The 14648-nt window shown below is 38.6% G+C and overlaps 1 protein-coding gene across 2 annotated transcripts in view; it reads right to left on the bottom strand.

The window, feature by feature from the left end:
* The window catches only part of LOC126195100 (neutral and basic amino acid transport protein rBAT-like), an 89316-nt gene that overhangs the window by 30438 nt on the left and 44230 nt on the right, over positions 1-14648 (bottom strand). The gene's annotated exons all lie outside the window — the stretch shown is intronic.

Here is a 14648-nt window from a genome sequence, read left to right on the forward strand (position 1 = left end):
TGTCCCATGCACCCTCCCACCACCACCTACTCCAGTCCTGTAACCCGGAAGGTGTACACGATCAAAGGCAGAGCCACGTGTGAAAGCACCCACGTGATTTACCAACTGACCTGCCTACACTGTGAAGCCTTCTATGTGGGAATGACCAGCAACAAACTGTCCATTCGCATGAATGGACACAGGCAGACAGTGTTTGTTGGTAATGAGGATCACCCTGTGGCTAAACATGCCTTGGTGCACGGCCAGCACATCTTGGCACAGTGTTACACCGTCCGAGGTATCTGGATACTTCCCACTAACACCAACCTGTCAGAACTCCGGAGGTGGGAACTTGCCCTTCAGCATATCCTCTCTTCTCGCTATCCGCCAGGCCTCAATCTCCGCTAATCTCCAATTTCTATTTGCCGCCGCTCGTACCTCACCTGTCTTTCAACATCACCTTTGCCTCTGTACTTCCGCCTCGACTGACATCTCTGCCCAAACTCTTTGCCTTTACAAATGTCTGCTTGTGTCTGTGTATATGCGGATGGATATGTGTGTGTGTGCGAGTGTATACCCGTCCTTTTTTCCCCCTAAGGTAAGTCTTTCCGCTCCCGGGATTGGAAGGACTCCTTACCCTCTCCCTTAAAACCCACTTCCTTTCATCTTTCCCTCTCCTTCCCTCTTTCCTGACGAAGCAACCGTTTGTTGCGAAAGCTAGAATTTTGTGTGTATGTTTGTGTTTGTTTGTGTGTCTATCGACCTGCCAGCGCTTTTGTTTGGTAAGTCTCATCACTTTCTTTATATATATATATATATATATATATATATATATATATATATATATATATATATATATACAAAGATGATGTGACTTACCAAATGAAAGTCCTGGCAGGTCGACAGACACACAAACAAACACAAACATACACACAAAATTCAAGCTTTCGCAACAAACTGTTGCCTCATCAGGAAAGAGGGAAGGAGAGGGAAAGACGAAAGGATGTGGGTTTTAAGGGAGAGGGTAAGGAGTCATTCCAACCCCTCTGCTTGTGTCTGTATATGTGTGGATGGATATGTGTGTGTGTGTGCGAGTGTATACCCGTCCTTTTTTCCCCCTAAGGTAAGTCTTTCCGCTCCCGGGATTGGAATGACTCCTTATCCTCTCCCTTAAAACCCACATCCTTTCGTCTTTCCCTCTCCTTCCCCTCTTTCCTGATGAGGCAACAGTTTGTTGCGAAAGCTTGAATTTTGTGTGTATATTTGTGTTTGTTTGTGTGTCTATCGACCTGCCAGCGCTTTTGTTTGGTAAGTCTCATCATCTTTCTTTTTATATATATATATATATATATATATATATATATATATATATATATATATATGAGGGAAACATTCCACGTAGGAAAAATATATCTAAAAACAAAGATGATGTGACTTACCAAATGAAAGTCCTGGCAGGTCGACAGACACACAAACAAACACAAACATACACACAAAATTCAAGCTTTCACAACAAACTGTTGCCTCATCAGGAAAGAGGGAAGGAGAGGGAAAGACGAAAGGATGTGGGTTTTAAGGGAGAGGGTAAGGAGTCATTCCAATCCCGGGAGCGGAAAGACTTACCTTAGGGGGAAAAAAGGACGGGTATACACTCGCACACACACACACATATCCATCCACACATATACAGACACAAGCAGAGGGGTTGGAATGACTCCTTACCCTCTCCCTTAAAACCCACATCCTTTCGTCTTTCCCTCTCCTTCCCTCTTTCCTGATGAGGCAACAGTTTGTTGCGAAAGCTTGAATTTTGTGTGTATGTTTGTGTTTGTTTGTGTGTCTGTCGACCTGCCAGGACTTTCATTTGGTAAGTCACATCATCTTTGTTTATATATATATATATATATATATATATATATATATATATATATATATATATATATATATGATGATGATGTGACTTACCGAACGAAAGTGCTGGCAGGTCGATAGACACACAAACAAACACAAACACACACACAAAATTCAAGCTTTCGCAACAAACTGTTGCCTCATCAGGAAAGAGGGAAGGAGAGGGAAAGACGAAAGGATGTGGGTTTTAAGGGAGAGGGTAAGGAGTCATTCCAACCCCTCTGCTTGTGTCTGTATATGTGTGGATGGATATGTGTGTGTGTGCGAGTGTATACCCGTCCTTTTTTCCCCCTAAGGTAAGTCTTTCCGCTCCCGGGATTGGAATGACTCCTTACCCTCTCCCTTAAAACCCACATCCTTTCGTCTTTCCCTCTCCTTCCCTCTTTCCTGATGAGGCAACAGTTTGTTGTGAAAGCTTGAATTTTGTGTGTATGTTTGTGTTTGTTTGTGTGTCTGTCGACCTGCCAGGACTTTCATTTGGTAAGTCACATCATCTTTGTTTTTAGATATATTTTTCCTACGTGGAATGTTTCCCTCATATATATATATATATATATATATATATATATATATATATATATATATATATATAAAGATGATGAGACTTACCAAACAAAAGCGCTGGCAGGTCGATAGACACACAAACAAACACAAATATACACACAAAATTCAAGCTTTCGCAACAAACTGTTGCCTCATCAGGAAAGAGGGGAAGGAGAGGGAAAGACGAAAGGATGTGGGTTTTAAGGGAGAGGATAAGGAGTCATTCCAATCCCGGGAGCGGAAAGACTTACCTTAGGGGGAAATGACTCCTTATCCTCTCCCTTAAAACCCACATCCTTTCGTCTTTCCCTCTCCTTCCCCTCTTTCCTGATGAGGCAACAGTTTGTTGCGAAAGCTTGAATTTTGTGTGTATGTTTGTGTTTGTTTGTGTGCCTATCGACGAGCCAGCGCTTTCGTTTGGTAAGTCACATCATATATATATATATATATATATATATATATATATATATATATATATATATATATGATTACCCAGCTGACAGACCTTCAATAGGTAGACTGTAAGTATTCAAGAGGTACTGATTTTACAGTAGTTTGAACTTTCTATGTGATACTTTTTTCACTGACAAACTGAAGTAAAAAATATTGATAACTATTACTAATTAAAAAAAAAACAAAAACAAAAAAAAAAGTCATGTGGCACTTCAGTTAAGGCAGTAATCCCTTGGGTGCTATGAAACAAGCCAGCTTGATTGGAGCTGTGGCTAGCCTTTGGTGCTGTAGGAGTTGTTGATTATGGACAAAGAGCAGCTGATCTAGAAACTCAAATCTGACAGCAGCATAGGCAGAGTGAGAGGAGCAGCAAAGTTAGGAATGGGATAGATAACAGGAAAGTGGTCAAATCTACAGATCAGTAAAGAGTTTCATGAAATGCTGCAAATCTATTAGTATTAGTTTAGATCTCTCAAACCGCTTCACTGCTTTGGAGACGGAGGACAAAAGTGTCCAGATCACACAAGAAGACCCTTCTATTAGTGAGTTGTCATGTGTGGGAAAGTCAGAACTAGTACAGAATATCTTGTTTAGTGGACACTAAGTAACAATATTTTTAAACCAACTGCAGAGCTCAGAAATGTCCCCTGTGATTTTGGCCCTCTGGAGAAAGTGTGAATGCTCTTCACGCAAATGCGAAAATAATGTCACTCTCTGAGCAATACGATAAGTCCTGGATGTAGCATTCTGTTGAACATGTAAATGCAGAGCTTTATGAGTTGCTCAGTACAGCAGGGTGATCACACATGGGTTTGATTGATCCATTTCCCCTCACACAGTCACACCACATATGGTCTGGCCTACATCTGAATATTTATGGTAACAGATTACTTCCACGACTAATTTCCATAGGCACTGATTGTAACTCAAACACTGTCTGCCTAATCCTTGCAATTTCTAATATTTTCACTAGGCGTTTTTTAGGATACGTGTTCCTCAAAGACAGAGAAGGGAACATCACAGTGGGTCACAGAAACTGAACAGATACACCACGATGAACACGTTACGTTACTGTAAGCATACTATGAGGAACGTGTGAGTCACTATTACTGGGTGCAACATTAAGTCAGTTAACTGCTGCACAATTCTGACCATGGTCAAGTTTTTGGTAAATAATTAAGTACTATCACCAACATTAAAAATTTACAAAATGTGTGTCCGGTGAAATTTGTTTAAAGAGTGATAGCACAATTGATTTGATATTAACAAGTGACTTTGTGCATCCATTGTAATCATGAGAACTACACAGATGAGGTGGAAATTTGATATAATTATGAAGATGTAAGACGATCTTCCATTAAAAAGTGGCTGTATACACAGGCACCAAGCAGGCAAGAAATCTACTAATTAAATCGAAGGTTCAAGGTGACAGCTTCTGTAGCTGACTTACCACACAGTGATTGCCCAAAATTAGTAACTACTGAATAAGAACTGCAGCTCATTGCACAGGCATTTGTTCAGTCACTCGAGAATTTCGCAAGAAGAGCTGCTAAGGAACTACAATTTTCTGATAGAAGTTTAAGGAGAATGTTAGAAACATTAGAACTGCAGCCTTATAAAATTGCATTATTACATACCCTAAATGAGAATGATCCTGATCAAAGACATGAATTCTGTGATTGGTACACGATCCACAGTGCAAACGTTTATTTTGCAAAACAATCCTCTGATCTAATGAAGCAAGTTTTAAGTTACACGGAAGAGTTAAAAAAAAAAAAAAAAAAACACTATTATGTGTATCACTCTTCTGAAAATCCATGATTTACCAGTGAGGAGAAATTAAATATTCCACGAGTTATGGTATCCTGGAGATACTAATAGGTATCAGATAGATTATATAATGGTAAGACAGAGATTTAGGAACCAGGTTTTAAATTGTAAGACATTTCCAGGGGCAGATGTGGATTCTGACCACAAACTATTGGTTATGAACTGCAGATTGAAACTGAAGAAACTGCAAAAAGGTGGGAATTTAAGGAGATGGGACCTGGATAAACTGAAAGAACCAGAGGTTGTAGAGAGTTTCAGGGAGAGCATAAGGGAACAATTGACAGGAATGGGGGAAAGAAATACAGTAGAAGAAGAATGGGTAGCTCTGAGGGATGAAGTAGTGAAGGCAGCAGAGGATCAAGTAGGTAAAAAGACGAGGGCTAATAGAAATCCTTGGGTAACAGAAGAAATATTGAATTTAATTGATGAAAGGAGAAAATATAAAAATGCAGTAAATGAAGCAGGCCAAAGGGAATACAAACGTCTCAAAAATGAGATCGACAGAAAGTGCAAAATGGCTAAGCAGGGATGGCTAGAGGACAAATGTAAGGATGTAGAGGCTTGTCTCACTAGGGGTAAGATAGATACTGCCTACAGGAAAATTAAAGAGACCTTTGGAGAGAAGAGAACCACTTGTATGAATATCAAGAGCTCAGATGGCAACCCAGTTCTAAGCAAAGAAGGGAAGGCAGAAAGGTGGAAGGAGTATATAGAGGGTTTATACAAGGGCGATGTACTTGAGGACAGTATTATGGAAGTGGAAGAGGATGTAGATGAAGATGAAATGGGAGATAAGATACTGCATGAAGAGTTTGACAGAGCACTGAAAGACCTGAGTCGAAACAAGGCCCCGGGAGTAGACAACATTCCATTAGAACTACTGATGGCCTTGGGAGAGCCAGTCCTGACAAAACTCTACCGTCTGGTGAGCAAGATGTATGAGACTGGCGAAATACCCACAGACTTCAAGAAGAATATAATAATTCCAATACCAAAGAAAGCAGGTGTTGACAGATGTGAAAATTACCGAACTATCAGTTTAATAAGTCACAGCTGCAAAATACTAACGCGAATTCTTTACAGACGAATGGAAAAACTGGTAGAAGCGGACCTCGGGGAAGATCAGTTTGGATTCCGTAGAAATGTTGGAACACGTGAGGCAATACTAACCTTACGACTTATCTTAGAAGAAAGATTAAGAAAGGGCAAACCTACGTTTCTAGCATTTGTAGACTTAGAGAAAGCTTTTGACAACGTTAACTGGAATACTCTCTTTCAAATTCTGAAGGTAGCAGGGGTAAAATACAGGGAGCGAAAGGCTATTTACAATTTGTACAGAAACCAGATGGCAGTTATAAGAGTCGAGGGGCATGAAAGGGAAGCAGTGGTTGGGAAAGGAGTGAGACAGGGTTGTAGCCTCTCCCCGATGTTATTCAATCTGTATATTGAGCAAGCAGTAAAGGAAACAAAAGAAAAATTCGGAGTAGGTATTAAAATTCATGGAGAAGAAGTAAAAACTTTGAGGTTCGCCGATGACATTGTAATTCTGTCAGAGACAGCAAAGGACTTGGAAGAGCAGTTGAACGGAATGGACAGTGTCTTGAAAGGAGGATATAAGATGAACATCAACAAAAGCAAAACGAGGATAATGGAATGTAGTCAAATTAAATCGGGTGATGCTGAGGGGATTACATTAGGAAATGAGACACTTAAAGTAGTAAAGGAGTTTTGCTATTTAGGGAGTAAAATAACTGATGATGGTCGAAGTAGAGAGGATATAAAATGTAGACTGGCAATGGCAAGGAAATCGTTTCTGAAGAAGAGAAATTTGTTAACATCGAGTATAGATTTAAGTGTTAGGAAGTCGTTTCTGAAAGTATTTGTATGGAGTGTAGCCATGTATGGAAGTGAAACATGGACGATAACTAGTTTGGACAAGAAGAAAATAGAAGCTTTCGAAATGTGGTGCTACAGAAGAATGCTGAAGATAAGGTGGGTAGATCATGTAACCAATGAGGAGGTATTGAATAGGATTGGGGAGAAGAGAAGTTTGTGGCACAACTTGACTAGAAGAAGGGATCGGTTGTTAGGACATGTTTTGAGGCATCAAGGGATCACAAATTTAGCATTGGAGGGCAGCGTGGAGGGTAAAAATCGTAGAGGGAGACCAAGAGATCAATACACTAAGCAGATTCAGAAGGATGTAGGTTGCAGTAGGTACTGGGAGATGAAGAAGCTTGCACAGGATAGAGTAGCATGGAGAGCTGCATCAAACCAGTCTCAGGACTGAAGACCACAACAACAACAACATGGTTTTGGCTGGTAAATGCAAGGAAGAATTGATAGTCCCTTATCTTTTTGATGGGACTGTGATTGTGGAAAGGTATAACTGAACTGTCAAGAGACACTGTTATTGAATTATGCCAATACCCCAATACTTGAAACTGTATGAAACAACCTCATCTGGCAGCAAGATGATGCTCCACTTACATTTTGGATTACAGGTCTGTGCGTTTTTGGATGACAATTTTCTGGAGTGTTAAATCGGTTGGCCTCCAAGATCATCAGACCTCAGAGAGTGTGATTTTTCAATGTGAGGAATACTGAAAGACAATGTTTGTGCTAGAAAACCATTAAATGTACACCATTTATGGGATATGATAGAACAAGAATTTGAAAACATTTCTGGCAATAGTGGGGAATTATGTGACATTATATGAGTTTAAACAATGTTTTAAATGTCCAGATAACTACTGAGGACACTTAAAACAATTTCAGTTATTGTGTATAAACCACGAAAGCTACGAAACACTGTACTGCATTTTCGACTAAGTGACTACTGCCACACCTCGTGCATACAAAAATGGATTAAAGTCTCAGGCCATAGTGCTTGATGAGTATGTTATTGAAAAGTTTTCTGAGTTTTGCACTTCAGCAGTACACTTCTTAACATACAAGGTAGCAATTCTGAATATCTACAGCTTATCTAGAATATGTTTAAAATTTTATTTAGCAATCTGAGAGCTTACTAGTAGGACTTAGTAGAAATAAAAGGGAACTGATTGTCTGTGATGATTTGGGAAGTGTATGTGGTGATTTCAATACTGATTTCACCTTTGATACTTATGGTCAAGAGCACCTAGAGCTTTTGTTTCATTGCCACAATAACATTCCCAACAAGAACTGACACAGAAGTTCATAAAACAGATGTGAACCCCCTAATAAATGGTTTATCTGACCAAGATTTTCAAATGACAGCAATAAAGCATCCTTATCAATCAGATTCGACTAAGAAGGCAAAAATAAAATTTCATAGAATTGTAAATGCTGGCAAAGTTACAATATTAGTGAGAATTTACAGGATGAAAAATGTGAAAAAGTTTGCCAACAGCACACATCAGATAAGAAATCTAATTTTTTGCTACAAATATTCTTACAACACTATGAATTCAATTTTACTTTATCAATGCATTTGAACTATGAAGGGAGAAGATTTGTTTGTGATCGTGTTAGTGAAATAATTAAAGAAAGACTTGTAAGGAATAGAACAATTTATCAGCTTCCTGAACATCCTCCCAACAGCGAGGAAAACAAAATAAACAAGAAAGAAGAACGAAAATACAACACTGCTGACATTCCTAATTTAAACTAGAGGTATGTGATGCTGTAAATATGATTCCCAATTACCAAATCGTGAATACGCCTGAACTAAAAATTTATCACCATAATGTGCAATACCTGCGTAATAAGATTGATGAAATTAACATTCTATTAACACATGAACTTAATGATATCTCAGTGTTATGCATTTCTGAGCACTGGCTTAACCCAGAATTAATCCAGAATACGAAAATAAACAAATTTGTCTTGGCTGCTTACTACTGCAGGAAAAACAGCAAGCAGGGTGGGGTAGCAATTTACACAAAGGAAAATGTAGATTTTATTACACTACCTGACTTAACTAGGGCAAATTTCGAAAAGGATTATGAAATTGCAGCCATAAAAATTACTCAGTTCAACCTGGTTATTGCTACAGTTTACCGATCACCATCCGGGAATTTTGAACTTTTCTTAAACAAAATGGAGTCATTGCTAAATAAACTAAATAAAATGGATTGTGAATTGATAATCTGTGGTGACTTCAATATTGACTTCCTCACGAATAGTGGAAATAGGGAGACCATTTTGAACCTTGCAACGTCCTACAATTTAAAGGCTGAAGTAAAAGCAGCTACCCGAGTATCATAACTTGCCAAACAGCTCTTGATCAGTTTCTAGTCAAGAAGAGTTTACACAACACCTCACTAAAAATTTTCAATGCAGGTTTTAGTGATCATCTTGCTCAAATATTAAGCATAAAAGTACAAGGCAGTATTATTAACAACATGTCTTTCAGAACAGCATATCGAAGTTATAATCAGCATAATGTGAACTACTTCAACAACTTATTACAGAAAGAAAAATGGCTAGGAGTGCACAAAATGAACGATATAAATGAAAAATTCAACACTTTCATTGATACATTAACCCATTTCTTTGAACTTGCATTCCCACTGAAAACATTAACCATACGGGGAAACTCTAGAACAAACAGCTGGATCACAAAGGGAATAAGGGTTTCATGCCAGAAGAAAAGACTACTTCATGAAATATGTAACTCCAAAAATTCCTCACCTGTAGTACGCGCATACTATAAAAAATACTCCAAAATATTAAGTAAAGTAATAAGAGCAGCAAAAATAATGCATAATGATGAAATCATTTATAAGTCAGCTAATAAATCAAAGGCTATGTGGAGTGTTATAAAAAAAGAATGTGGAGAATACAGACAACCTTGCGAAAATATAACACTATCACATAAAAATAAAAAAGTAACAAACCCCTTAGAAGTAGCCAACACATTTAACAACTTTTTCACAGGTGTTGCTGAAAATATGTTACAATCAAACTTTAAGAGCACCCAGGCAAATGAATATAAAATAAGTGCATGTAGAGGATCAATGTACATCAGTTCTGTTTCACAAGATGAAGTAGCTAAAGCAATAAAAGGACTAAAAAATTCCAAATCGGCAGGTATTGATGGTATACCTGCAACAATGTTAAAGAAGAGCGCATCAAACCTAATTGAAGTACTCACACATTTATGCGACTGCTCACTTCAGGCAGGCACTTTCCCTGATGTGTTGAAAACATCAAAAGTTATTCCTGTATATAAAAAAGGGGATAAAGACAATGTAAATAACTACAGACCCATCACAATTTCCTCCTGCATCTCTAAAGTACTGGAAAAAGTTATGTATGAGAAACTTATGAAATTTATAAATAAAAACAGCATCCCATGTAATGAACAACATGGATTCAGAAATAAGAGGTCAACGACAACTGGAGTCTATGAGTGCATCAATTCCATCCTAAACCTGATGGACAAAAAACAGGAAACAATGGGAGTCTTTATTGACTTGTCAAAAGCTTTTGACATGGTGGACCATAAAATTCTGCTATCAAAGCTAGAAAGATATGGTTTTCGAGGTCTGTCCAACAAGTGGATTAGTTCCTTCCTGACTAATCGTATGCAGGCAGTGTGCGTCAAGCACACAAATATTGAACTAAAAACTGTATCTAATCACTTATCTGACTATAAACAAATAAAATGTGGTGTACCCCAAGGATCAGTATTGGGGTCCCTTCTGTTTCTTCTGTACATAAATGATCTAAGCTTAAATACTGATGCACACAAAACAATCATATTTGCAGATGACACCACGATTCTACTAAAAGGAGACGATGATGAACAGTTACAGCAGACAGTAAACACGGTTACGAAACAGCTTAGCAGCTGGGCACGGAGTAATCAGCTTGTAATAAACAGTAAGAAAACCGTTGCTCTAAAATTCAACAATGTTCCTAACAAGGACATGTTTATCCCATCAGTCTCTATCAATGACGAACCAGTTGGTAACAGTACTGAAACCAAATTCTTAGGACTTTGGCTGCAGAGTAACATCAGATGGAATAAGCATATTGAATATCTCAATGCAGAACTGAGCAAAACATGTTACCTTCTTTGTTCATTAAAACCATGCTGTAGTGAGAAAACAGTATTGAATGCATATCATGCGTACTTTCATCCTCGTCTTAGATATGGGGTCACCTTCTGGGGAAACTCTAAAACAACTAATAGCACTTTTAAACTGCAAAAAAGGGCCATTAGAATCTTGTTTGGGTGCAAGCCTAGAGACTCTTGTAAACTCCTGTTTAAGAAATCTTGTATTCCTCCATTACCATGTGTATACATTATGGCAACCCTTTTCTTCTTTAAATTAAATGTAATAGGCAAGGACCGGAGACTGCAAAAAAACTGTGATATACATGAGCACTTTACCAGACAAAACAGAAACTTACATATGACTCAAATCAGCACAGCACTGTGCCAAAAAGGTACTTTTCACATGGGAGTTAAGCTTTATAACAAACTTCCTGAAAACATAAAAGCTATCACTGAGGTCAATACATTTGGAAAATCTCTAAAGTCATATTTACAGCATCACTGCTTTTACTCCATTGAAGAATATTTAAATTTATGAAATGTGTTATATAAATACTTACGTGTAAAGTGTATTATTGTAAGCTTAAATGTGTATGCCTTGAAATGACTTTCAGCCTTTATATTTATAACTTGACTTGTCCAATGTCTTATGCATAAGCTGCTATGTAGACAACAGGATCAATAAAATACAATCTACAATCATGAAACAGAGGAAATTACAGTGTACACTCAGAGAAGAGATGACGAACATCTAGCATCCAAGTATCTTGTGCTAAGATGAGAGATTTTTCTATATTACAGAGGACTAACTCTTTTAATAATTAGAAATGCAAAAGAAGCAGTATTTGCAAAATTCTTCCCCATGTCATTAACAAGCCAAAAATCATGTACTATAATTCAAAATACTAAGAACACAGCTATACTCCATTCACCGAAACAAGAGACGTACTGTAAACACGGCAAGGCGCGTGACTACAGCGCTGCCGTCGAGGGGTGTACAAGGCAGAGGAGTCAGAAATTAAAAAAATGAAAGTCGTGTTTTTTATAATTTGGCACCTGAACATGATAAAGTGATCCGAGAACTACCTTCCGACACCTTTTTTTACATTACATTAAAATTTATTGTCACTGAAAAAGAGAAATATTTAAGCTTTCAGGAAAAGTTGTTTTTTCGCGTTACTCTATATTTATCACGCCATATCTCCTAAACTGTGTGTCGCAAAGCAAAATAATTTTCTAATTGCCTTCAGTACTATATGTTGATGACGTCTGCAAATTTTCTGCCCAATAGAGTCAGTAATAGTGAAGTAATAAATTAAAATCTCACGTCTGATGCAGAACTTTTACCAAATCATCATCCGAAATATAGTAAGCGACAAACTTTTCCCCTTTGAATTTTTTTGTCAGGGTGTAAGCGTGAAAAGTTTCAGAAAGGTTTGAATTTAATTTTGTAGTTTGTTCGAATGCGATGGGTGCAACCGTTTGTCCTTTATGAGCGATGTACTGTGCGGTTCGCAGGCGCGGCGCTCAGTCAGGGTGGCCGTCTCAGTTGCAGGTGTGAGCTCGTTAGTGGAGTGGGTGTTGCACAGCGGCGATTTCAGGATATCTTAAGTTCATCTGTAAAGACGCTTGGAGGACTAGTTGTTGATTATTAGAGTAAGTATATGTGTTTGTAGTCACGCTGAGCATTCACTGTTTATGTGCGCATCCAATAGCATTGCATGGTTTCTTATTTTATATATTCACTTATTTCATTAGGATCACATACGGCTGTCTTCATTATGTCATCAACGGATTCAGCGAGCGAGGTCGGCGTGTCAGTTCTGAGTCCACCAAAGAAGCGAGCAAATAAGAAATCATTAAGTTCTTCTGAGAAGCACATGGTGCTTAATGTGTATAAAACGGAACTGTTACATCCAGAGCAGTCGATGAGTGACATTGTTTCGAAAACAGCCGCAGCTACAGGTGTTGGACGTTCTTCCGTGTATCGTGTGATAAATGAGTACAAGGCCACACACTCTTTGAAGTCTCCCAAGAAAGAAAAACTACGACAGAAACTTTCTGAACGTGTTGATGAGTTCGATAGAAATGCGATACGAAGGAAAGTACACGAATTTTTTTTTCGTAACGAATTGCCAACAATTGACAAAGTGCTTACAGTCGTGAACGAAGATGCAGATCTGGGCAACTTTCGGAGAACTACATTTTATAAGTTATTGAGAGAAATGAATTTCAAATATGTCCGACGTCGGCGCGATAGCATGCTAATAGACATGGATGACATCATTTTATGGAGGCGGCGCTATCTTCGAACCATTAAACGGTTGAGAGATGAAGGCAGACCCATTTACTATTTGGACGAGACGTGGGTGAACGCAGGACATACCCGAAGTTACGTCTGGGTAGATGACACTATAAATTCCTCAAAACAAGCGTTTCTGTCCGGATTATCCACCGGAAGCAAGGGCCCATCAGGTAAAGGGAAACGTCTGATTATCGCACACATTGGCAGCAAAGCAGGGTTCGTTGAAGGATGTTTGTGGACTTTCGAATCCAAGAAAAGTGGAGATTATCATGAGGAGATGTGCGCCGAAACCTTCGAGAAGTGGTTTCAAGATGTTCTTCCTCGGCTTCAGGAAAATGCAGTTATTGTTCTTGATAACGCGCCGTACCATTCTCGGAGAAAAGAAAAAGTTCCCAATGCGAATTCCAATAAGCACGAAATATCAGAGTGGCTAAAATCTAAAAACATCGATTTCGAAGACGGTATGTTGAAGAAAGAACTTTTAGATATAGTTAAAAATCACAGAACAGCGCACAACGAATACGCAACAGATGAAATGGCGAAGAATGCAGGGAAAACTGTTCTCAGAATTCCTCCGTACCACTGTGAATTAAATGCCATCGAGTTAGTGTGGGCTAGAATCAAAGACTATGTTGCAGCGAAAAACAAAACATACAAAATGCCGGATGTTAAAGTACTGCTAGAAGAAGCAATGAGAACAGTGACTGGGGAGGATTGGAACAAGTGCGTCCTCCATGTTGTAGAAAAAGTGGAAACTCAAATGTGGAAATTAGACTGCATTATAGAGGAGAGAGAGGAGCGGTTTGTTATAAACCTCAATGAAAACAGTTCCAGTTCGACAGAGTGAACCTTGTTTCGTCCTTTATCATTTTTATTAGTGGTATTGTTATTAAAATTAACAATTAATTGTTTTTTAATTAAGCGTTTTGTTAGCAACCTGAATGAAAATAAATCTGCTTCGACAGAATGAACTCAGTTTAACATTATTGTTAAATTTATTTCGTACATTGTTGCCCAGGTTTCTCACGGTCCGCTGTGACAGCTCGGCAGCCAGCCGAACGCCGCCAGCTGCAAAGCGTGCGCCAAGGATTTTCCACACCCCTACGTATCACGTGAACACCGAATGCCTTCTCTGGAAACGAGCGTACTCGCTCACGTGACACTGTTTATGTTTCGTCCCAGCTCTCGGTGAATAGACTATAGGAGAATTTGGAACACTATTAGACATGAAATGAATAAAGTTGATAAGTAAATTATATTTTACTCCATGATGACACTAACTTCAAGACACAATACAAAATTCAAATCATTAGCCACTAAATACAACAAGAGCTCAGAAAATGCTCCAGCAAAAGCAGTCCACTGGATTTCCTTAGATAGGCATTGCAAACTCCGCCACCAAAAAACAGTTTTGCCAAATCATGTGTTAGAGGGATCACAAAAATCATTACATCACTAAAAAGCAGTAACTTGCCAAGGTATGATGATGATATTTCAAATCTTGTGCTGATAGGATAGCACCCCCCCCCCCCCCACCCCCCTTATAACTTACCACTGTAACCAGTAAGTGAGCCATGGCGT

This window comes from Schistocerca nitens, chromosome 7 (genome assembly GCF_023898315.1).
Source record: "Schistocerca nitens isolate TAMUIC-IGC-003100 chromosome 7, iqSchNite1.1, whole genome shotgun sequence".
In the NCBI taxonomy this organism is placed as follows: Eukaryota; Metazoa; Arthropoda; class Insecta; order Orthoptera; family Acrididae; genus Schistocerca; species Schistocerca nitens.